This window comes from Morus notabilis, unplaced genomic scaffold (genome assembly GCF_000414095.1).
Source record: "Morus notabilis unplaced genomic scaffold, ASM41409v2 Scaffold203, whole genome shotgun sequence".
Classification (NCBI taxonomy): Eukaryota; Viridiplantae; Streptophyta; class Magnoliopsida; order Rosales; family Moraceae; genus Morus; species Morus notabilis.
The window spans coordinates 1-282 of NW_010361196.1; positions in this window are offsets into that span (position 1 = coordinate 1).

The following is a 282-nucleotide window of genomic DNA, read 5'->3' on the forward strand; positions in this document are numbered from 1 at the left end:
GCGCCAGCGGCCAGAGCGTCAAAAATTGACATTTTTTATGGTTTCCTTCAATTTTTCCCCAGAGGGCATTGATGTTTTGCATTCTAAATTTGGTTCACGATTTTTAGGAATTAATGCAACAAGTGGTACCTTTTTTCGATGAATATTCTATTTACTAGAATTTATGACATTATTCGCCTTTGAAAAATCTAAAAAATGAAAAGAGATGTCAAAAAATTCTGAAACTTTACAGATGCCATCCTTACATTTTTCTAAGCGTGCCTACAAAAAATCGCATCAAAA